This window comes from Melospiza melodia, chromosome 2 (assembly GCF_035770615.1).
Source record: "Melospiza melodia melodia isolate bMelMel2 chromosome 2, bMelMel2.pri, whole genome shotgun sequence".
Classification (NCBI taxonomy): Eukaryota; Metazoa; Chordata; class Aves; order Passeriformes; family Passerellidae; genus Melospiza; species Melospiza melodia.
The window spans coordinates 124528268-124554230 of NC_086195.1; positions in this window are offsets into that span (position 1 = coordinate 124528268).

Genomic DNA, 25963 nt, shown 5'->3' on the forward strand with positions numbered 1-25963 from the left:
AAGGAATGGAGGGAACAATCAACTCTCTTAACCAACACTATTTTATCCTGCCATTAAATTGTTATAATTACCCAGTATTTGACCAGATGGCAAGTCATTTCTAAAGTCAGACCAGGTGTTCAAGATGCAGAGATAATCACAAAGCTGATGACTGTGGTGAAACTAATTAAAAAGTGTGTTGCAGTGGCACACTGGTGCTGTGGAGCAAGAGAATGACCAAAAATAACATGATAGAAAAATTCTGAAGTACTACTACAAAAATGATTTGGAAAACAGTAAGCAAAACCAAACAGAATTTAATTAATTTCAATGATCAAGTTCAGAGAAACACTCTAATAAACTATTAGATAATATAATCTATTTGGGGGGGAGTTCTGGGATTTTGTTTCTGTTTTCTAACGCAAATAGGAAGACAGAAGTGAAAGGCAGAGCTAATAAAGATGAAAACTGTCAACCCAATCAGAAGGGCAAAACACAGGCACAGATGCACATCAGAATGAAATATGGGCACAGAAAGTCCTTTTCATGCAGATGAACGCTGATTACATGGCCACAGCTGGAAATTACAGAGAGCTTTATTCATTAAGGACTGACTATCTTCAATTAGGCTTTCCTTTCATGGCAAAACAACAGAGTAGCAAAGAAATGAGTTGCCATGCTGTGCCTGCAGTTCCCCAGAACACACTGCCCTGCAGCCAGCACACTTCTGCTTAATAGACCCCTTCACCTTTCTGGGACCAAAAATCAATTCAGACATGAAAGAAAATGCATTTAACTGGCAGGCAGGGGAGAAAGCAAACTTTCAACACACGTAAACACCCCACAACACAAAGAAGGAAATCAGACTGTCTTATTGCCAGCTGGGTGCACACAAGCCTACCCTGCCACCTCTGTACTTCGTGATCTTCTCTGGCTGCTCTAAAATGCAGGTGTGAATGCTCATGCTGTGCCCTTGGCCCTGAGGAGATCACTAATAGGCCCCGTGCTATGTCCATACACGAAGCCTGATGCTAAGGGGCCTGGGCACAAGGAAAAGCTGAGATGTATTAAAGACAGCTCTTCATGAGCTTTTCCACTCAAGAAACGGGGGCGATCACTGCTGCCCAGCTGGTCAGCCTTGGCAGAAGGGCTGCTCCTCCCCATGCTCTTCCAACCTGCTCCAAAGTCTGTGGATGCCCACAGGGGAGGAGGGTTCAAACATCAGCAGGCTGATGTTTGGCAGGACTTAAAGTCCTCGTCTTCAGTAAGCATTTTTGCCATTTGCCAAAAATGATGAAAATTATATGAACTCCTTCACCGCGTGGCTGCTACTTTGTGCTGATGATGTATTTTGGCACAGCTGCATGAGGAGCTTTTGTTAGCAATAGCAATTAGATTTCAGAGTCTCTCTGCTGCTTGGCTTTTATCTCTGGGAGAACTTTCAGATGTATGAACTGACCTTTGGGCAAGGATGCTCAGAGCATTTTCATTCTCATCAAGCCCTCCTTGTTGCATTTGTCTTTGCCTGCAGAAAGGTGGAAATGTCTTGGTGCAGAGGTGCTATGATTTGAAATAGGAATAGGTAGCAGATGGAGTTGATAAATCTTTTGGTAGTCTGATTAATTCTGCCAGTAAGAATTTTGCACTCACATTAGTTCTAGCAATAGCATATTGTTGGCCTCTCTCTTGATAAAGGCTACAGACTGCAGGAGCCCTGCTGCTGCAATCAAATGTTTCTTCGTACCTTCTCCAGAAACCAAAAAGCATCAGTAAGTCTGTTAATGGCTGTGAAAAATTTATACCTGTTGTATCTTGCCTAGTCATTGATGTCCACATTGCTAAAGCATTCTCTCACTATAGTTTTCATCAGTTCTCCAGCTGACTCAAAAACACAAGATTCATTTTTAATCTCTTCCTTTTTTTTTCTTTTTCTTTTCTTTTCTCTTTTTTTTTTTTTTTTAATCCTATATTTTGGAACTTTTCAGTCAACTCTTGTTGTGATATTGATGTGGGGAAGACATTTCCCTCACCACTGGAATGAGAAAAATAAAGGCCCATAATTGGAAACAGGAGTGCAGACCCCAGATAACAGTGCAAGTCTATGGAACACTGTTTACCCAAGTGAAAATACAGCTGTATTCATTCCAGCAGTGACTCCTTAATACAGAACATACACTGCAGGGCATGAGGTTTTCCAAGTATTTTAACCTCTTAGAAAACTGGTATTCTAGTACAAATGTCTCAAGGCATTTCATATTCAGTGCTTTGCAGTTTCCAATGGACATTTTTCTAGGGACAATTGTGAGTAAGTAGACCAAGGACTGCACCTTCTGTGAAAGCTGGTGCAGGAACAGTGTTGTTTACTATTACGGTCATTATTAACAAGTGCATAATTTCCTGCACCAGCTGTTGTTTCTATGCTGTCTCCTTGCTGCCATACTCGCCCTGTGTTTAAACTAGCAGGGGGATTTCTATTTTTCAGAATAAGGCAAATAAAGATAGGTTAAAGGAACTTGGAAATAAAAGCTCATATACAAATTCAATAAGGACACCACAGGATTGAGGTAAGCATACTGCTAGGGAAGAAGAAACTTTGCTGTTAATCTACAGATTTTTATTTACAAATTAGAGCACGTGTATTTGACTCTCTGACCTAAGGTTCAAGTTTATACTGACCTACATCCAGAGGTCTTTAAGAACCATGCGATCAATTTTAAGTGTTCAATATGCCTTGCCACCTGCTCACATTTTTACACAGAATTGATGGAAAGGCCCTTTTCCCCCTGGCTCTGCCATACAATGTCCTCTGCTGGCAGCTGACACTGCAGAATGGAGGAAGACTGGGTTAAAATCTGCTGCCTTCTTTGCCCAGGAGAAAGCTGGTATAAATCCATGTTCCCCCAAATCAGGCATGTGCCTTGGCTGTTAAGCATAAAAAGAAAGAAGCTAAAGAGAAGAAAAAAAGGGAGAGAAAAAGAAGGTCAAGTAAGTGTTTCTTTTTCATTAATGATAACTGACCATTTCCTTGTATTAGTAAAATGCAAAAATAAAAATCTCTGACTGTAACCTGATACATGTGTAGGAGCCCTTTCTGTTGTCTTTCACAGCTGTGCTCAGCCTCAGATGGGCTTTGGCATTAGAACATTCCACCTCCTCAGCGTTGGGGTTCATGGCCAGCTCAGAGCTGGTGTAACCAGGGAAAGCCCCCATCCTTCAGACAATGGTTCTGCATCTCTCCTGGATATTTTGTCCCTGTTTCTTCTTTGTGTACATTTTGGGCTTATGTCCAAGTTCCATCAGGATCTCCTTGTTCATCTAGCAGACCTGTTGCCATCATTACTTGACTTCTTTTGTGTCAGGATGGAACATGCTTGGAAATTGAGGAAGTGATTCTTGAAAAACAATCAGCTCTCCTGGATCTCTCTTCTCTCCAGGGCCATATCCCAGGGTACTTTTCCAAACAAATTTCTGGCATAATTTTAGGATAACACTTCAGTGATGACTGTGCATCATTTGCCTCACTATTTGCTTTGGATTTCCCTGTTCAAAACAACCAATTAAACAATATTAATATTTTTAACAATTCTATAAGCTTTTTTTTTGCTATCAGGAAACCTAGAGGTTCTGTGCTGATCCCATGTACCTTTTGCAAAAATTCAGGACCACTAGCTTTGTGAATGGCTTCAGTCCTGCAAACCTGTTTAGCTGTGACAATTCTGGGCAAATTAAAATTTAATGCATGCTCAAGAACCTCAAAAATCAATCTCCACGAGAGAAAGATCAGTCCAAGTAGATGTCATCTACAGCAATATGTTAATTCTGTCACAGAATGCAGATGAGCATTCCAGTAATAACCACACTAAAGCTAATAAAACCAAGATGTCTAGAGAGGATAATTGCTCTATGACCTTGCTGCTTCCCAGTGAATGACCTGGTAAGATTGGAGAGTCAAGGTGGCTGAAAATGTTCTGATACAATGTTTTTCTATTAGAGAATGATCCCAAAACTGGGACATTGCAGAAGAACATATATATTGTCCTGAAGAATTTGACACAAAATTATTTACCTTGTTTGTTTGAATAATTTGCAACTTAATGTGATCTCAAAACTCTGTTTGAACTAATGCACCAGTATTTGAAATGCATAAGGTACAATATAAAGTTCAAAGCAAGAAACTAAGTGTGAAGACTTTCAATAAACTCACATCAATGTTTCTCACCCTTTTTAATTTGCTCTTTGAAAATCTTCTCATTCTCAACATGAAGAAGGAATGAAAGGATACAGAGTTTTTCATTTTTTAACTACCAGTACTTAAAGGAGTGTATTAAGGCAAAATGCAGTCCAGAGTCTCTTAAATAGAAAAAAAATGATGTCAGGTTTATTGTTTGGGATTTCTTTTTAATTTATATAATTAAGACATTGAGATAATAGTAGTGTTCTCATGGTTTGGGAAGAAATACCTGCATTCTACAGAGAAAACAGATGTTTTATCAAACTCCGAAGATAATCAGCATATTTACATACACACTTTTATGTTTAACTGCCAATTTCTGTTTCCCAATTAAAGTGGTTTATTTGACTGTTATCTTTAGCTAATTAGTACTTATTTTAGGGAGTGAATACAGAGTAGGTTTCATGGGAAAGTAAACTCATTGGCTTCAAGTAGGGAGAATAGCTTGATGGCTGAAAGAGAATTGCCCCAGATAATGAATTCCTGCGTATTTTGTAATGTAACCTAATGCCTCATGCAGCTACTAAACTCCCAGATGGCCCAGCAGAGGCACGTACTCATCAGGTGACATATTAGCCAATTTAAAAGATAATTAGTAAGCACCCCTCTTTATGTATTCTTTAGGCATTAGAAAGATTCACATTCCATTCTTTTATGTACTGGCCTCCAACTCAAAACATATGGAAGATTCTTTTATTTTTTTCTTTTTCCTAGAGGTGCTGCTCTCCTGCTACTCCCATTGACTTCAGCACACACTTATTTCCTAGAGATGCTGCTGTGCATCGTGGCTCATGCACCTTTGGTTCTCTAAACATTTTCACTGTCAGAGTATTTGCTACTGCAGATGCCTCTTCCAGGTTTCACAGCAGGGGCAATTTATTTTTATTTCTTATCCCAACAGACCAGATGCTTAATTTCACCAAGAGGGGCATGGTTCAATTACTGGAGGATGTGAGTGCTGTGTAAGTGTTGGCATTGGGACAGGCCTAAAGTTTGGTTAAATTATTCACAAAAGCCAGGAGGCAGATAAAGAATGTGCATAACATGAGTGTAGAGTGTGGCTTAATTCTGAACCGTCATATGGACCTGGCTCCATCTCTTCAGAAAACCATCTTAAAACTGAGCCCAAATAAACTGAGGGCATAAATGTATAAATACAGCTGAGTATAGCTCTCCTTAAGGATTTAGGCTGAGCAGGCTCTGAACCGAAGGGTACAGCTATTCTGTTCTGGTATTAAGTAGATCACTAGGTTCCTCTCCCCATAACATTCCAGCTTGATTTCCTTCCCAAGAATCAAACAATGAAAGGTGTGAAATCTTGAGCCAACACTGTGGAAGGCATGTGCTGGGACCTGACCCTTCAACATCTGGATTTCAGCCTGGATCTTTTTTACATACCCCAGATTCCCAACCTACATTTAATTTTCCCACAGAATACTCACATACATTCTAGCAAGTGTAAGTACTTGAAGGGATTTGTTAATATATATAGAATAGTTGCATATACTGGACTCAGTTTTCTGTCTAGAAATTGGTTTAAATCTTTTGTTCACAGCTGTTGTCTTCTTCATTTTTTCTTTACCCAATTGCTTTTCAGTCATTAATTTCACTTTTTTCAAATTTGCTCATATCTGAAGTCTCAATTTTCTACCACTAAAATCCTGACAGGACAATTTGTATGGGTATTGTAATTAGGGAATTTTGTTTTAATAGATTGTTATGCACCTACCACTTAGTCTCATATAAGTGCTTAGGCAGAGATGGCAAGTAACAAAGTCTTGAACCTACCTCTTGATCTGTTATTATTTTTTGCTAATGGTTTATATATATAATGGTTTATATATATATATAAAAAATATATAATTTGGGCATATCTTCAAACCTCCCCACCCACTTGCTCTGCTGCATGTGGTTCCTGCCAAGTTCAGTGACATACAGGAAGAGCAGATGGTGATCCCACTCTTCTCCCCAAATTCAGGATCTGGGGCTCTTGCAAGATACTTCTATTTCTGAATGGTTAGGCCTCCACTCCAGACAAAACACAGGGGGACTCCATTGGGTGTTATTTTTCCAGGCTGTGGCAGAGATGGCACCTTGCTGATCAGCCTGGGTGTTTCCATGCTTTGCCACTGCTTCTCTTCTTTGTCATATTTTCATATTTTGATACAAAGTGATTTCTTCTCATCCCTCAAGACTGCTCCTCTCCAACAGCCAGTAACTGTCATGGAGCTGTCCATAGCCATGCACCCTCCACATACAACCTGTGCCCTGACTTTTTAGTCCTTAGCTGTTATTCCACACTCAGACCCCCCGTCAGACACAAGCACTCCTGGCTCTGTCCCACACAGCAGACTCTCACAGCAGCCAGATGGGGACAAGCCTGGCAGGACGGGGCAGGGACAGGCAGGGTAAGGGCTAGGGTTAGCAAAAGGCCTGTGGCTGCTCTTACTGGGCTTGCTACCACTTATAAATGCTTAAGGAGAATAAGAAGAGCCATCTGTCACAGTGATGTACCAATTACATATCTTCCCAGCCATCGCAGGAAGAGAATTCATAGACTGCCTTTTGCAATCTCTTTGTCCTGTGTCTCATTACAGCACATGCTGCTGGTGTGCAGCAGCTTTCTTTTTCACAGTTGGGAAGGTAGGAAAAATGGTAAAAGTTTCCCTTCCCCATCTTCAGAAGTGCCAAACCTGTTCTGTCCTAGTAAATTGCAATGTGCTGGCAGGAAGCAACCACTTGGAATTTCTGACTCTGTGTCTTCTCCTGGAATACCTCCCAGCTGAAAACACCAAGGTGCCTGCTGTGGATTTCAGGAATATGGGTAAATATCTGGATTCCACAAGTTGCTTCTTCTGCACTCCTTCAAATTAAGGACAACCATATAGACTTTTGTGAAACATTGATGGGAAAAAAGGCTCTGAGACTTAGAGGTGAAAATTTTCAAGGCTGTGAATGTATACACAGCCAAGTGTTAAAACCTTGTAAAGAGATTAAATGTATAAATGAGAGTAATTTCAAAGAGAGAGCAACAGAAGTCTGCACAGCAACAATTAGGAGTACTATGTAAAAGGTGCTATATTGAAAGAGAGAATTTATATATCTCTGTGAATGGGACAAAATTTAAACCATAATTAGTCTTGTTGGCAGACTAGAAATTTTGCCTATTGAAAGTTTATTGTTTATAAAAACTGTTATAAGGGTATTATGTTTATAAACTCTAATGATCACAGAGTCAATGGCTCAAATTTTGGAAAAAAAAGGTTTAACTGTGTTAGAGGCACATAATAATTATTTGACATTTACAATTTACAACAAAATTATTAAACAGGTTTGTTCTTAGGTACCTGTGACATTCAGTGTGAAGAGCCTCAAGGAAGTTTTGCTGTCCTTAATATCTTCAGGGATCTGTCAGCAAAATTTACTTTGAAGAGCAAAACTATCTCTCCCTGAAATCAACAGTCGCCCACACTGACTTCAGAGGGAGCTGCATCAGGCACTGGTGAGCAGCTCTAAAATTCAAAGTCATTTCAATAAGTTTCAGTGAAAGGAGGGGTGTTCAGCAGGAAACAGCTAAGGCATTCAGAGTAAATGCATTTACATTTGAATAAGTCTATATAATATATATTTATATTTGCACTACAATATTTGTGAATATATGTGGAAGGAGCCTATAGAGCATGTAGCAATGCAGTACCCAGAAGAATGAGGTAGTTTTCAAGACATCTCAAATAAAATAAGTTGATAGATGTTCAGGGAGGTTTTGGGGCAATACTCTGAACAATCTGTACAAATTACTCTTTCAATATGGCAAGTATGATGCATAACTTCTAAGGAGTCATAGAATCATAGAATGGTTTGGGTTGGAAAGGACCTTGAAAGCCATTTAGCTCAAACTCCCCTGCCATGGGCAGGGACAGCTTTCACTACACCACATTGCTCAGAGCTCCATCCTACCTGGCCTTGAACAATTCCAGGGATGGAGCATCCACAGCTTCTCTGAGCAACCTCTTCCACTGTTGCACCACCCTCACAGTAAAGAATTTCTTCTTAATATCTAATTTAAACCTGCCCTCTTTCAGTTTACAACCATTCTCCTTTATCCTATCATTACAAACCCTTGTAAAAAGTCCCTCTCCAACTTTCTTTTTTCAACTCAGGACAGCCCAACAGCTTTATTAGTTTTGGTTTTGAGCAAATATATGGAAAAGTGTTTTAATTTCAAATCTAAAAGAAGCCAAGGCTGAGCTTGATTCTGTTCTTTGGAGATAAGACATACACTTCTTCATGTTCTGATGTTCCTTCGTAGCTGCAACTAATGATGGATGTCATACATGATAAGTTGAGTTTCAACACAAGACAGTGCTGAACTAAACTGGGTTTGAATAAGGCAATCCTTAGGCAAAATGTTCTGCCTTTTGCAGGGGCAAGGCCCTTCATGTTCTAGAGCTGGCTTTTAATTATAACTGTTGGTTCAGATTCAAGTCAAATGATTCAATATGTAGTACTTAATTTTTGAAGAGATTATATGCCGAGGTTCCATTACCCAGTCCTGCTTCCCTTTCCACATTCCCCTACACAGGAGTGCTTTGCAACTTTTTATTACTATTTTCCATTGTAAGTCGTGTTCTTCTGGTTTCCTTCCCCTTTTTCCTCTCATAATTCCTGAATGTATTGCTTTGTTCAGACATTAAAAAGCTGCAAATATTATAAAAAATTGCTTAAAGTCATTGGAAAGAAGCACTGGAACACAGGACTTTGCATTTCAGATCGTAAAACCAACACAAATAATTTAGCTCAGATTGGGAGGACTGTAACTCACTGTTCGCCAGAGGGGCCTGCTGCTGATCTATATTTTATGGAACGTACATTTTTAATGAAAAAGGAACAGTTTTCCATTTTGAAATGAAATGAAGTACTGATTGTTCCGTAATTTAAAAAGAATAAAAAAAAAAAAAAAAGAAAAAAGATCTCTTGCTGTTCCTGGTTGCAGTAACCTACCTGATTGCATATTTTCCTTCTACGTCTGTTCTAACACCTCATTTCCCTCCTCCCTCAAAGAGAACTCTGCACACTCTCATTTTTCCCTTCTCCTCCCTTATTTCCTCCTGTCCTGACCCCTAGGACTATTGCTCCTTCCCTTGAAGTGCCCAGACTTGCCCACAGTACTCTCCAGAGGGATGTTGCCTCCATGTCCATGCACAGTGGAATAGATTTTCCATCTCAACACCCAAAGGGGCCAACTGTGTCCTCAGGTGCATCAGGCACAGCTCCAGCAGCAGGCTGAGGGAAGTGACCATCCCTCTCTGCCCTACACTGGGGCAGCCTCACCTCAAGTCCTGTGGGCAGTTTTGGGTGCTTCAGTTCAGGAAAGATATAAAGCTGTTAGAGAGCACCCAAAGAATGCACACAAAGACAATGAAGGCCCTTGAAGGAAGCCATATTGTAGCTCCTGAGATCACTGGGCTTGTTCTGCCTGGAGATGAGGAGACTGAGGGTAGACCTCATTGCAGCTACAGCTTCCTCACAAGGGGAAGAGAGGGGCAGGCCTGACCTCTCCTCTGTGGTGACCAATGACAAGACCCAAGGGAATGACACGAAGTCGTGTCAGGAGAAGCTGGATACCAGGAAAATGTTCCTCATGCAGAGCATGTTGGGCGCTGGAACATCCTTCCCAGGGAAGTAGTCACAGCACCAAGCCTGACAGAGTTCAAAATTTGGAACATGCTCTCTGGCTCATGATGGGACTCTCAGAGTGTCCAGCACAGGGCCAAGGGTTGGATTTAATGATCCTTGTGGGTTTCTTCCTATTCAGCATAGTCTTTGCTCAGCATATTCTGTGCCTTGCCTTGGCCATCTATGCTGGACATGTCCATGAGTTCACGCCCTGAACGGGGGTTTTGTTCAGAAACCAGGACCCCCTTTCCACAAATCCATGTGCCCTCCTTTGCCCCAGCCACTTTGGCCAGGGCAAAGAGGTTATTGCCACCCTGGGGCTGAAACAAGTGGGGTCTGTGCTGCAAGCCTGATCTGTCATTGAGGATTTATTTTATTTAAGGTAGCTACTCCACTATTCTCAGATTGCCTTTCACTCTTTTCAAGGGGGGGGTGTAGATTGATGGCATTGGCAAAACAACACAAAGAAAGGCAAACTGCAGATGCCAGCCCCCTGCCTGGCCTGAAGAGAAACTTTCTCCTTTCACAAGCACAGTACAAATGCCCAGTCATCCATTCCCTAGCAGGAATAAGGGAGAAATTATCCTAGAATATGGCCCGATGCCAGCATATTACAAAGATCCATATACTATATGTAGTGGCACTGCACTTTGTATATTTTGAATCTCAAACATTTCTGCAGGAGCCTCTGCTGGGTCTCTTTTATCAGCCATGGGCACTCGGGAAAGAGAAGGGAAGGATTTAGAAGGCAAATTAACAAGAAGCCTTCTCACAGAAAAAAAACTTTCCAAGGGCTAAAAACAGATGAAACAAAACTCTAAGCTGCTGCTCTATCTCCCTCTAGCGAAGCAGCAGCGCCTGGGAGGGGCAGCTGCTGCCGCCTCATGTTTCATTTTGCTGCATCTTCAGGCATTCATTCACCAAACAAAGCTGGTATTCTGTTTTCTTTAGCTTTATTGCACATACTGCCATACTCTTCCTCCAAAACTAAAAAAAACCAAAACAGCACCAAAAAAAAACCAAAAAAAAACAAACAAAAAAATCCAAACTAAAGCCAAGCACAAGATCTGGGCAGCATGCAAAATTTTATATATAGATTTATATATATATTTTGCTCTGTTGTTCTTCTCATATTCTTTTCTTTCAGCTCACAGGAGTGGTGACTAAGCTTTTCCTGATGATGGCAAAACTACTCCAGGTGTTTGAAAAAGAAAAATCACTGCATGCTTATTTGTACTAACAAAATGTAAGCAAGATGAATGAGTTAATAAATTTTGATGACAGCATCTAAGCAGCCATTGTTATTTCTATGTATCTGACTAGTAAATGGGATTTGATTATTCCACTTTAAAGAGCATGTTGGAGGATGTTTGGATCTGGTCTATCTGTCAGCTGCACCACAATTAATTTTGTGTTATAGAAAGCAGCATTGTGGAGACCAGCAGCCAATGTAATTAGTTACATCCTCCTGACATGATCTTACAGTGCAACAGCATGTCAAAAATAGTGATTAATGTTATGTGTCATATGCCTTCTCTTTGGAATGCAGACAGTATATATACATGCAGCACCCTAAAACAGATTAGTGTGGTCCTACTAGTTTAAAGCCAAGATTACCTTAAAATTAATTTAAAGCTTCATATCTGACCAGTAAGTACAGCACATGAGAAGTTCTTCATTCTGCACTCATTATAATCTTGAGGTTCGTATTTTTTTGTGACTGCAAAGACAAAAGCAGAATCTGACTTCTCACATTTGGTGAATTGTTCCTGCACAAGTAGGAAAGTAAGAAGCCAGCTTGCAAATTCTCACCTGCTACAAGGTCCAGATCTCCATTCTGGACTGGTCCTTCCTTCACACACTGAGTTGCCATTTGGTCACTAAGGAGCACGCTTGTCAGTCACATCTCAACAGGCCTACACAGAGGAAATGTCTGAGAGATGTCTGTCTCTATCTTTACATACTACAGAAGGGCAATATTTTTCTATGACAATAATTTAAAATCAAGAGGGAATGCTTAACCAGTTCCACAAGGTGGTATCTCTCTCTCCCATCAAATAGGTGATTAACATATAGCAGGAGGGAAAGTGAGTCCCAGGAGGGTAATGAGAGAAGACAAATGCTACCTTTACATCATGGTTAACCTGCAACAAGAGTCCATTTAATCCTGGGGATTTGTTAAGCCTTTTCAACTGTACATTTATTCAGCTACAGATTGATTTTTAAATATGTTATGTGGCTCTTTCAAGGACGAGTGGTACTTCTAATCAGTTCCCCCACAAAATTAGATACTGTTTACACACTCTAACTGCAAACATCCTTGACTTCAGGAGATTTGCATTCCACACATTTCTGTTGTTTTTATTCTGGTACTGTTATGGAATTATAGAAGCAGAAGACTCAACTGTCTACATTCGTGGTTTTTCTTTTTTTCTTTTAATGTCTGTCTCTGACTTTATATATTCCCAGCATGCACTAGATTTTTTTCAAAACATGCTCAATAATTGGTGTTAGTGGTTTTCTCTGCTGCAGGATGTACTGTAAGAATGTACATTTTAGAGAGAAAAAGGAAATCAATTGCTATCTAGCAGGCTGTACAGAGTTTTCAGATGTATTCTACCTTACATCCTATTCAATATCCCACAGGAGACAAAAAATAGGTGCAAATTCAGTGAAAATAATGTTACTAACTGCAATATTACATGTTGCATATATTATGTCCATATAATATGTATATTGAGTTTTTGATAGGTAAGTCCTCAGCTCCTCTTTCTTCCAGAAGCCCAGCATGGTGGCAAATTCCTGCAGGTGGTTTTGCCACTGTTGCAGTAGGGCTCGAAGGAACTCAAAACAGCACCTGCCCCAGGCTGTCTAAAGACAACTTGAAATAAAAATCATAAAGATGCAAAATGTTGCTCCTTGGATTTCCAAAATGTGTCAGTTGACAAGGTCATGAATCAAGTCAGGCGAGATCTGCAGAAAATTCAACCTGCTGTATTGGTACTTTGGATAGTGCTTGAAAGGTGACAGAAAATCAGTAATTTATTACCTGTGTTTCAAATTTCAGCTTCTAAAAGTGACAAGTTTTCAGGGTTTGTGACACTTGACTAATAAACACTGTCTCATTTCTCCATTCTAGGGCATCAGGTTAGCTCTGACTCACCAGAAAAAATCCTCCTATTAGGTAATGAGCATCATGACCTGCAACTCTCAGTCCCTATTAGTCATAAGGAAGATGACTTCTTAAGAGCTATATTATTTATTTCAGCAACCCCCAGCAGAACAGACAGGACAGTGGGGTTTGCATGTAAATAAACCTGAGCTGATGGCTTGTTTGTAGCTAATTAGGAAATTTGGGAACCTCTGATACTAATCTATTTAACCTCAAGAGAAAATCATTGCAAGAGAAAACATTTCAGTAATGAAATCCCCTTTGCATGCGGCTGTGCTTGCCGGTGGGCATGGGCAGGGAAGCAGTCAGAGCTGTGCTGCTGGTCTCCCTCTGCCCCGCACGGACGAACGCACAGAATCGCAGATGGAAACCTTCCCCTTTTCAGAAGCAAGTGGCTCGATCGTCTGGCCGGCAGGTGGAACCCTCCGACTTCTTTTTCTCTAAGAGCATCCCTCGAAATGAGAAGGAAAGCTGCCCCTGTCCTTTGCTGGTGGGGCAGCCCTGCTCGCTCCCCTCGTCCCTGATCCCACTGCCACTGTCCCCAGGAGGTGCACACGACCTTTCCAAAATAGAGGAGACAAAGCCGTTTCCTGGGGGCTATATTTCATTGTCTGACCACAAATGCAACTCTGAAATACTATGAAAATAGAACATGCCATTAAGCTATTCTGACAAAAGTGTGTTAGCTTTCCCCCTTAAAGGGGTTTACAAGAAATCTGGAGAGCTACTTTATACAGGGAAACGGGTATTTAAACTTAGAGTGGATAGGTTTAAATTAGCTGTAAGGAAGAGATTCAAAGATGTATCTGTCAAAGAATTCAAGGACAATATCCTGGGGTGACTTTATGATGCTTGTGTCCTCATTCATCTGTTTAGCCCAGAAATAAGTTTTGCACCCTAAAGACTGTTTCTTTAGCTTTTAAAGCCTGAGCATTCAATACCTTTCACACAGAGAGTCTTATTTAAGCAGAGCTTTAAACAACTTCTTGAGCAGTACAGTTTCTTTTTTATTGCTTTGTTTTCCCCTTTTCCATGTCTTACACAGGGATTTATTTACTTTTCTGTCTTCAAAAACATCACATTACCAGAATATTTTTTGTGCTCATCACTAGGAAAATATTTGATTGGTTAATACAAAATAATAATCAGCTTTTTCCTTTGCTGATTTCACCTGTCAATTAATTGCTAGTTGATACTTCTGTTGAGTTCTGTCTTTAGTTAAAGTGAATTATTTTTCGTATTTTAAAACATTTACAACAAATCAGCCCCACTTACCTATGGAGTCATTCTAGCCATGTGTAACCAGCAAGGCCTGGAGCAGCAGGATCATGTGCAAAGAACGCTGCTGTTGCTTCTTAGCAGCTGATCTGTGCCCTCACATCCCCCCTCTCCCCTCCGCCCAGCTGCACGCTCTACCAGCCTTTTCTTCCTAAGTGATATTGCATTGCAAATGCATCCACATCCTCTCTGCTTTTAGCACTACTGGTCCAGAGATTTTTCCTTCTCATTTCATAAATGTGTATTTTTTTATCTCCAGATGGATTAGCTTCATGTTTCCAAGTTCAGCATCACTCATTCCTCAAAAATACTTGCAACCACTCCCCAGTCTCCTTTGCGTGAAGCTCTATCTCTCCTAAGGGTTTCACTGTTTAATGCTCTTTTTATCTTTAAATTTCTTCTCTGAGACAGATCTCTTATTTCCTCAAAGGTCTGCCTCAAAGGAATGCATAATGCAAAGGATGAGAGACATAAGTTTTAAGTTCTTTTGGAATTTTTTGCTGTTCTTCATGAGCTAACAGTTTATTCTCAGATATTGAAAGAGATAATGTCTCCATAACTACATTAAACACACATCATACAGAAATATGCTCTACATAGTCTTATGTTAAAATTCTATTTTCTCCTTAAATGATTAGTTCCCTACATTTTTTCTTCTACTTTGTTGCTGCAAATTACTTCATGTTTTATTGTTAGGCTACTGTTTATAACTTCCTATAAGGTATTTATATATAGATTTATATTTTCTCCTAAAACAAACAGGATAAGCAGCAACTTCATACTGCTCTGAAAATCTTCCCTTTTATACTTTCCAATTTTTTTTTTACTTTGAAATCTGAAAGAATTTCATTCATCATTTGGTGACAAAGGGGCTGCAACTAAGATTTTTTTCTTCCAATATCCAATGTCTGCATTTAGATTCCCGCTATTTTTTTTTCTTTTGGCACTTCTATGAGTTTTCAACTTGTAGAACGTCTCTAACTGGCAGCATCAGGAATGGAACATCTGTATTTTTTCACTTAAGCCTAGCACAAGTAGTAGCATCAGTTCTGATCTGATGCTGGCTCTGCTACAGAAAGAATAGATCCAATCCCCCCTTTCTATGCAATGTATAAATCATTTCAACTCCAGAGGGAGATGCACCATGTAAACACACACCAAGAAAAGCTCATTATTACAAAACAAAATATATATTCTTAGAATATGTCATTTAATAATGGTGTCTTGCTGAAGGTGAAGTCCCTTGTCAGGGAAAGGGGAAGCCACACATGACACATGGCAGGAACATAATTTTGGTCAGGACCACAAGAATAAGATAGTACTGCATAAAGTAATACATTGATCTGTAACATGTCAGCTATGTTGTGGTAACTCTTTGTGTTTACCACAAGATAATTGAGAGGCAGCTTATCCCTAGGTGAAACTGAGATTAAGCTGTTGTTCATCTACAAATGAAGCAGCACGCGTTAGTGAGTAATAGCAGTAGAATAGCTAATAGCAAATCCTCTCCTCCTGAATGTGGTATCCATGCCTTCAGAGATCTCCTGAGGTATGCACAAAGTCCTTGATTATTAGAAAGCATGAATGTCTAACCTGAACTAGAAGCAAGTGCCCATCTTTAATAGCCAGGTCTGGATATAGTTTTGCTCTGAGGTCAGTGAAGATTTAAACTAAGAGCCTCAGCTTATCCATAGCAGCCACACAATGCTTACAACATGTCTGTACTTTCTGCCAGCATCAGGACAGAATTGTGAATTCGGAAGAAAAAACCTTTTCCATATTGTCCCTTGGTTTTTTAGAAGCTTATTTTGCTGTAAATAGTTGTTTTCTCAGATAAGGTTTGGAGGCAGGGGACAAAACAAACAGTGTTGTTCTGTCCTTTTTCCTTTTCCACCTGTGAATATAGAATATTTTTGGTGACATCCAAAACCATTACTCATGGAGGCAGCAAAAAGCTAGGTTTGAAATGAGTAAATCTAGAGGCACTTGTGCGCAACAACCAAGAAGTCTGGGCACCTTCCCTAAACTGCAGTTGCTGCGAACAGTGCTGAAGGTTTCTGCCCAGAACTGGGAGGAAGCTGATCAATTTTCTGTGCTGTGTTTGCACAAATATTAATTACCAAACTAAGATTTTGCTTCATGTGCTAGAGAAAAATATTCCTCATAAAAAGACTTCATTCCTATTGTGGGCATTCCAGAGTACACCCATTCCCTGAAGTGGACACCTGAGCAGGCCCAGACCTGCAGCAGCCTGCAGGATTCTTGAGAATAGCTGGGATGCAGCTCCATAAGATATTGGTGCTTTCAAGCTTGGAAGCACGTTTAATACAATGAGGACTAGAGAAGGAAATACAGGTCTGAGGAAGGTGGTGACCCCTTCAGATTGTAAACTTTGAAGTGTGGACAGTCTGGTTGTGCTTCTAGTGGATCTTGCTACCCTGACCCCTGCCCAGTGCCTAACACTGAGTAAACAAAAGAATTGTGGTGATAACCTTGGGGGGTTGACCTGTTGAAGTCATCAGACTCATCAGACATTTCTGTTATCTTCAATGCAGATTAATAGAAAGGTGATTGCAATCTAGTGTAGATTATCTTCCCTTCACTAACTTGGTTGTGTGCACTACCCAGAATGCTAACCATGTTCTAAGCTTCATAATGCTATACAAAAGAGGTCACCAAATTTTTGTACATTTCCTATTTTAAAATGACCATAGTAAAATTCCAACAAGAGTTGCCTATGAGAAAAACCCTGCAATCTTTATATATGGCAATCTTGATCTTTCCAAGAGTCTTCTCTGTTTTTTCCCTGAAGAAAGATACAATACAGCATGTATGTATAATCTTGTTATCCCAAGACCAGATGGGCTAAAGACCTTAAAAACCTGGTGCTATTTTTCACAGTCTACTTCTAAATAACAGGCCTGAGGAAGAAGTGAAAATAATATTTTTCTTCTTTTTGCTCTTCTTAAATGATCCAAGGGACAGAAGCCATGTCAATGTATCTCTGATGTCTGGTAAGAGAACTAAGGAGTGAACTTCCCATCCTTGCCCATTTCACCCACCTGGGGAGAGGAAGCCTTGTTTCCACCAGATGTGGAGGAGAGCAGGCAAAAGTTTTGTTCCCCCACTGGCTCTGTTGGGGGTCATCACTGTGAGGCACTGCAGGAACCTTCCCTTAGCTGTGGCTGCTGCTTGCTGAGTAATTATCTTCTCTAATTCTTCTAATTCTAGGCTTTTCACACTCCAGCAGATATCATACTCTTGGCTGTAATCTTTACCAGTCTCAAGTGGCTCTTCTCACTTGAAAGCTCTGGAATCACAGGACCTTTTAAGTGCTTCTTTCTTTTTCTACTCCTAGAGGAGTTTGAGATGCGGGCAGATTCAACTTTCAACTAGGAATCCACCTAGACCCCAGGCTCAACACTGCTGATGCACAGATGATCTCTGCAGACCTCATCCTGCAATGCCACTTCCAAATAATAGAGCATACAAAACCCACTGCAACTCATCAGACTCACACAAATCTCCTTTGGGTCCAGAATGCAAGTAAGAAGCAGGATGAAAGGGTCCATGATACCATATCCTGTTGCATTTACATACTTCACATACGTGGTGCAGCAATGAGGCACTTTCTAGTACCTTGTCGCTGTACCATGCAGGCCTTACCTGCAAGTGTTTGTGGTAAACCCAAAGGAATAATCTCAGAGGTTGCATGGAAATACAGTATTTCACAACCACTGTGTAACTTGCCAAAAGTATGCCTGAAACACAAAAATATTGTTACATAAAATGGACAGAAATGAATGTAATTATGACAGTACAATCCTTTCACCCCTTCTCTGTTTTAATTAAACTTCAGTACCTCAAAGCACACATAAAATGTATCCTAGTACTGTTACTGCAGGAGACTGGTACTTCTAGTACACCAAACCTCAATGCTCTATCTTAAAAACACTACAACATCAGGATTCTTAGGCCAAAATTTGGCATTTTGTCATGGATAGAATGCCAGACAGACTGGACATCAGAGTATTTTTTTTTCAGAAATGAACTGTTCTAAGACTAGCAAATGAAACATTCTGCAAGGCAATGCCATTGAACTGCTTAGATAAACAAGGCCGGGTTGGATGGAGCTTAGAGCAATCTGTTTTAGTGAAAGGTATCACTGCCCATGGCAGAGGGCTTGAAACTAGATAATCTTTACAGTCCCTTCCAACCCAAATAATTCTGTAATTCTAAGCTTCTACCTGAAGGGAAAAAAAATCTTTTAAAAAAACTTTGCTTTTTTATGCCAAATAAAAGCTGAAGATATCTACAAGAATACTTAATTTTCCAGTAATTTTGGAAATTGTCAAAGTAGCTGAATTATCCTAGTGGAGTTTGGAAGGTACCTACATTTGCTGAGCTGGGAAATAATCACAAGTTTCCCAGCAGCTTCCCGCCTCCATTAATATAAAACAGATACACAATCAGGTCCAGTGTCACACACTATCCACTTGTGCTTCTCACAATCTCCAAGGTCTGAATCTTCATTCGGGATTCATTTTACAACCCTGAGACATTAATTCTCACCCATGATGAGCATTGCATGCCCCTGACAGAAAAGCAGCAAGGATTTTTGCGGATATGAGATCACACCTATTAAATAGATGGGCAGCCCTCAAATGGGGTGCCAGTAAATAAAACATCTCAGCAGCCTGCTTAGGGAAGTGAGTGGTGTGAAAGAGATGGGGACCTCTTCTGTTTGAGACAAAGGGGGGTTAAATGAGGCAAAGGCATCTAAGGCAGATTAAATGAAGACAGAGGGAAGTTGTCCTGCCTGGGACAGGAAATTAAAATTGGGAGCATATGGTTATAGAAACACAGGGAAGGAGTGACAGGTGGGCAGGTAAAATTCCCTCCCACCAAACTCTCCTCTGTGCCTTCATTCCTGTGCTGCTGAGCAGAGCTTTTCCTGACAATTCCTATTACCACCTGGTGATTTATAGGCATCTCTCTCTCAGATGAGCCAAAACACATCTCTTCTGATGGACTGTGTTCTGCAAAGCATGAGGTTTTACAATACAGCTGCTATGTGTTATCCCACACAGCAAACGTGGGAATATTTATGTAGGTTTTTTAATACAACAAATATATTTCCCCAGATGCTCTTGACTGAGCCTATTGCTAATGGGAGTGTGCTCAGCTTTTCAGAATAAAATGCCTTTAGAAAGGAGAAGATGCTAAAAAGCTCAAGAGTCCAACATGATTTTTTAAATGCAAAACAAGCTTTCAGCTGCACTTGCTATCCTTTCTTGTCAAAACTGCTCTAAAATCTACACTGCAATATTTCTCATTAGTTCATTCTTTTTAAACATGTCATTACCCAGAGGAGATGGATCATAGTAGAAGAGAGGTGTATATTAGATGTTAGGAGGAAATTCTTTACTCAGAGGGTGGTGAGGCACTGGAACAGGTTGCCCAGAGAAGTTGTGGATGCCCCAACCCTGGAAGTGTTCAGAGTGAAGTTGGATGGGGCATTGAGCAACTTGGTCTAGTGGAAGGTGTCCCTGCCCAGGGCAGAAGGGTTGGAATGATATGGTCTCTACAGGATCTATATGGTCTCTTCCAACCTAAACCATTCTATGATTTCATGAATTTTTAAACCTATGGATGCCAGAAACTCAATCTCAAAAGGCACTTTTGAAGATTTCTTATTCAGTACAATTTCCAGATTGCACTCAAGGAATTAGATGATCAGCTGATTTTAATTTCATCAGATCTGTGTATTAAATGTACAATGGAAAAACAAAATCTAAGAGCTACATGTGAAGGTTTTGTTGTTGTTTTTGTTGTTGTTAAGAGCAATTTCTTCCAATTCAGAAGCTAAAGGCTAAACCAAAATAGAATATTGTCTAAATGACATGTTGTAGTGTCTTCTTGTAAATAGCCCTTTACAAATAAGAATGCATTAGAATTATTATATGCTTTCTTATGTACTGGGTACTTGCTCCTGATACCTTCACATGCTGCAGGAAAGTTTGAATTTCCCAGGCTGTGTGCATAGCTTGAACAGAAATAGATTTTCAATTCCATACCTTATTTTCATAATTTCACCACCACTACAAAGAACCCAAACTTCAGGAAATGCACATCAACAAAGTTCCACTAATGTTTTGGAAGCAATTATGTCATGATTAATATCTCCCTTACAAATTTTTTGTGCCTCAGATTTTGAGAATGACAATCATTTGTGTTACTGCCACTGCCTCTGTTTGCTCAATTGATTGCCTTGTTATTGTTTTTCTGTCTGCTCATCTATACAAGTGAAATGATCTTGTCCTTTCCCTTTTCTGCCTTTCTCAGATCATTTAACGAGATACACTTTCCATGCAGCCCTTTTTGATGAAAAAGGGGAAAAACTGTGGGGAGAGGGACAGAGAACTGAAATCAGTGTCTGATCCTTACAAAGTAATTTACTTGTTGACAGTGATTTTCCTTTCCAAAAGTCTTTTTCTTTTCCAAAAATTGTTGTGTTCATGGTTGGACCCATTTCTTTTCTTTCCCCATGGGGTCATACTTCAGTGGTTCAGTACCACTGTCTAGCTTTATTTGAATCTGAAAATGCTAAGTTTATGTTTGTCTTTGGTATAAAAAAATAAATTTAAAAGTAAATTTTAAAAAAGGAAAGCTGTATTTTTATTGTAGTTACCATTAAACACACAGAAAGTTAAAAAAAGTATAAAATATCACCCCACTATAAAAAATTACCACTTCTTTGACCCTTTTAGAAATATTGTTTACAATTGTATTGCCACTTTATTCCTGAAAACCCAAATTTGTTTGCAATCGACTTTACTGAGGATCCTCTTGAGCTGTGAGGGTGTGTGCTGGACTGCACCATGTGCCTGCTCAGGCAGCACTCAGGGTTTGGTGTCACCTCCAAGCACCACAGGTTGGATGCTGGGGCAGTGGCTGCTGTTCACTACTGACTGAGAAAATGGGTAAGGGATTTGTACACATCTGACACTAATGATCCATGTTATGTCTGTTTTTTCTCTAGCCTAACAGCACATGGGAGCAAAGCCAGAACCAAAGTGGAAGCATGCCTGTGTGAGGAGGGATTTCTTCCCTTTTCTGTGCCCACCATGGCAAAGTGCATCTGCCCTGACACAAAGGAATGGCAGGTTCATGGTGTGTGAGTCCCACAGGCTTAAACAAATATAAATATCCAGTTCCCTCAGTGGTAGCATGTTAGTCTGCAAATAATTTGTGGCATTAAATTGTAAAGGATAACTGAACAGGAAAGTGTGCTGTGAGAAGTAGTTAGGAAAAACATAAGCAGTTGAATTTTATTTTTCTTAATATATCTGTCACTGATCCAGCATACTGGTATAGGGCAGTACAATACCATTTTACTTCATCTAATCAGCTTCTAGTGGTACAAGCCATGACACACAAAATAATATTTCTGTAATCTTTGACTCTTCTCCCTATGCAAGTGAACTAGCAATAAATGGAGTGAGGAACAAGGCAGAAGGGGGAATGGCCTCTCAGCATGGGCAGGCAACTGAAGAATGCAATGCAGTCTAGACACAGAATAAGATTGTCACAAACTATTTCCCCTGAAGCAGTATAGAAACAGAGAACGAAAGTATGTCCATTGGTTTTTCTTATTTGCCATTATTACAGCTATGCCATACTCTGAAATGAGAGGAGAGGAGAGGAGAGGAGAGGAGAGGGGAGGAGAGGAGAGGAGAGGAGAGGAGAGGAGAGGAGAGGAGAGGAGAGGAGAGGAGAGGAGAGGAGAGGAGAGGAGAGGAGAGGAGAGGAGAGGAGAGGAGAGGAGAGGAGAGGAGAGGAGAGGAGAGGAGAGGAGAGGAGAGGAGAGGAGAGGAGAGGAGAGGAGAGGAGAGGAGAGGAGAGGAGAGGAGAGGAGAGGAGAGGAGAGGAGAGGAGAGGAGAGGAGAGGAGAGGAGAGGAGAGGAGAGGAGAGGAGAGGAGAGGAGAGGAGAGGAGAGGAGAGGACCTGATCCATTATGCTCCCAGGTGAGTCTAAACTCTGTTGCAAGGATTGTGGAGGTGCTCTGGGAGACTGGATATGCCATAACAAATTCCTTATAATGAAGAAGTAATACTTTCTAGTATGAAATGTTTGATTTGTTAATAGATAACTGGAACAGTTGGCTTCTTCATTTTGAAAAAAAAAAAAGGGAAATAAATTTTAAAAATCAATGTTCCTTGTACTCTATGTTATTATCCACAGTTTTCCAGTTTCATGCTTACCATAGATATAACTAAATTATCTACCAGTTGGGCACTATAAATGAGAAGAAAAGCTGAAAGCTGTAGCAACTGCATGGCTTCTCACATTAATCTATTGGGATAATTTCTCATTCACTAATGTGGATGGAGAGGCACAGAGAAAGGCTGAAAAGGAGATCATAACTATGGCAGTAAGTGAAAGTGCCTATAGAAAGAGCTTAATAATACAAAATTTCCCAGCAAAGTGAGGGAGACAGAGAGATCTCAGTACATACTCCAGTCCATGTCCAGAAGAAAAGATCCCTCTTCCTTGCCTGTGTAGTCTAGGGAAAACCCAACTTTTGGCTCAAGTAGATCTATGAGATGCCTAAAATTGGGCAGCACAACTTCAGCCTTTACCACCAGTCTTTATCAGTCATCCACCTCATTGGATAAGTTTAGAGCATTCCTCCTATTTCCTGAAGTGGAACTGTTGCTTCAGCTATCTGCAGGCTCAAGAGGACAATACAGCATTAATTTCTTCTGCATTTGATTTTCATTGTACTGATAGGAAGAAGAGGTTTCATTCAAAGCAGGCCCTGAGTACAAAAGAGGGAGTTTTATATACTTTTCTTTTAATCACTTGATCCTCTAATGTAAACTTTGCCTCCACATTTCACTCTATTTCAATATTATATTCACTGTGTATCAATATTATGTACCTAAAAGGAAAAAAAGAGGTATTTGAATTAAAACATATTTTCAGCTTTCAGCATCTCTTTGAGTAATTTAACTTTTTTTGTTGAAGTGTTTAATGGAAGGGATGTTGAAAAGTGGAATAAACTGAAGAAATATAACCAGCATCCAAGAGAGAGAGGAGAATGTAAAGCTAAATCAGTTGTGGTCTCATTTGTAATACTCTTGGCAGAGGCTTATATTTGAGATATAAAATTCATGTAGAGGAAGTTTAATCTGCAGACTTTTGTCATTTGGTTGTATTTCAGTAAGACTGGAAGTATTTTAACAAGTCAAGTGCTATCTATCATCTCATGGCGTATCCTCCAGGCAAATGACAAGTTGTGTGGAGCTTCCCAGCAGCCTCCCCACCCCTCTATATTTAATCCCCCAAAAGACATTCTTGATGCTTGCCCAGTTGTTTGCACACTGCTCAGTGTCAGCGTTTGAGGGCTTTGTCTGGATTAAAACAGGAACCTGCAGTGTATAAGTCTATTTCTGAAGCAGTTCCCCCAGTGATCCCTTTAGCCACTAGAAAAAAATAAGACCACAGTTTGCCTTGTCCTTAGAAAATGTCTTGAAAGATTCAGGTGACCTGCATCTTTCTCTACAAGTGAGCACACACTTTACTGGCTATGAAGGGAATCTGGAATAACCAAGTCACATGAAGATGTCTCTGAAGTTAGGTAAGAAGTTTTCATATTTTTTGTTAAGATTGGTACAGCTGAACCACAGACACTATCTACAGCCACCACAGTGGCTGAGTTTGATACAGGCTTTTAACTCAATGGATAACTTAATTATTCTCTAAGTCATTCTTGTCTTAGATTAGAATAGAGAGAAATTAAGATCTTTGACAGGATTTGGTGGGTTTTGGGAGGCTTTTTAAATAAATGTGGTGTCATATACCCCATATGCTTTCACATATCTGTTGTGAGGGAGTCCCACTGGCCAGTGAGACTGCCCACTGTCCATTTTCTCCACCGGAAGGGAGGAGAACAAAATACGCTGTATATTTCACTAGAAGCTATTTAGTCCATAGTAATTTAATGACTGCTACCTAACAAGCAGGGGCATCATAATTAATATCACTTTGACCATTATTTTCAAAGATGGGTCGCTTATTGTGTTTTCAGGGTATCTGCATTGTGTTTGACATTATTAAAAACAAACAAACAAACCCCACAAAACATCCAAAACAAAAATCAAAAATAAAATAAAAATATAGTCCTTACATCAAAGAGTTAACAGCGACAAAGTAGTTTATTTAGCTGGCAAAGCATGATTTATTCCATTTTTCATTGCAGCGTTTTCTAAGGTCTCAGAACTTACGAGACCTTCACACAACATAATCTCTCCCTCCCTGCTCCCTATAACACACGGGTTATTTGGGTGATTGAGACTGATCTATGACACCCCGGAGAGGCTGTGCTGCAGGCTGACAGGTGTTTCAGGCAGTCATACCCAGACCCTCGGGAGGCTTTAGGCATTCCCATGGAAGGGGATCAGCCCGTCCCCGCGGCCGCTGTCCATGGTGCTGATGCCCCGGGAGCCCGCCTGGCTCCCACTCCCTAAACTGCAAGAGGGAGCGATGGGGAAGGGCAAAACAAAAGTAGAAATAATAGTTTCACTGGCAAGCCTGTGAAATTTTGGTGTAAATTTAATGAGAGAATTTTATTTTAAATTATTTAATGAATCTATAATAATTCTTATGCACATAAGAATTTTAAACAACCGACCATTGAGGAATTATTCTGCTATTATAAATAGTAACAGAATCCTTTGTGCTAGTTTATATTTCTTGGAATAAAAGCACAAAGCCAGTCTGTAAAAAACAAGAGAAGAAAAAAGGGAAGGGAAGGGAAGGGAAGGGAAAGGGAAAGGGAAAGGGAAAGGAAAAGGAAAAGGAAAAGGAAAAGGAAAAGGAAAAGGAAAAGGAAAAGGAAAAGGAAAAGGAAAAGGAAAAGGAAAAGGAAAAGGAAAAGGAAAAGGAAAAGGAAAAGGAAAAGGAAAGAATTAATTCTAGAGAGAAATATGTGCCTTTTGGTTTTTTTTCCCTGCCCATGTGTTGATAGTTTTTATTATTCTAACAAGAGAGGGAGAGACCAATTAAACCAGTACATAACCATAAATAGTGGTTCAGCCAGTACATAAACACAAACCACTCTGTTGAAGCACTAAGTCAGAGTCAGGAGGCAAGCAGGAAGGGCTGCTGAATTTCAGAAGAGCCTCTCATTCATTGATGTAAGTTTCATCAGTTTTGTAGGTAAATCCCTTCCTTTTATATTGTTTGAAAGTTACTCCTCCTAAAGCCCACAAGGTGTTTTTCTGGTTCTCATTACTTTTAACAGCTGGATGGATAGCCTGTATAGCACAGAGTGTGGAATAAATAATTAATCACTTTGAAACATTGCTTTCATGAAAAATCACATACAAATATGATGTTTACTTGTAATTCATTTAAGTTATAAAAACACTAGCTGAAAGGGTGACTTCACAATAAATCTGCTAAAGTACTGGGTAATGGAGCCTAGCTTCTTTCCTTTTCTTATCTTTTAATTTTTCACCTCAGCTAATTTATGGGCCCTTTCCAAAATTGTACTCTAAGGCACATTTTTGAGCAAATTCCCCAAGTGAAATTCATCTACGGAACTGTCACAAGTTCCTCC